Below are 205 nucleotides of genomic sequence, written 5' to 3' on the forward strand. Positions count from 1 at the left end.
AAAAATATTTCTTTATATTTATTATATATTTTCTAAAATTTAAAAAATATTTTTTTAAGTTAAGAAATTATATTTAAAAACAACAAAATATATTTCTTTCATTTCAAGAATTTTTTTCTAATGTATACATTACCAATTTAAATTTCGATTTTCTTATTTCTTTATTAATTTAATAATTATAAATAATTATAGTTATTCTTTTCAT

Source organism: Odontomachus brunneus, unplaced genomic scaffold (genome assembly GCF_010583005.1).
Source record: "Odontomachus brunneus isolate Ranch 3 - 2012 unplaced genomic scaffold, Obru_v1 Obru_scaffold_186, whole genome shotgun sequence".
Lineage (NCBI taxonomy): Eukaryota > Metazoa > Arthropoda > Insecta > Hymenoptera > Formicidae > Odontomachus > Odontomachus brunneus.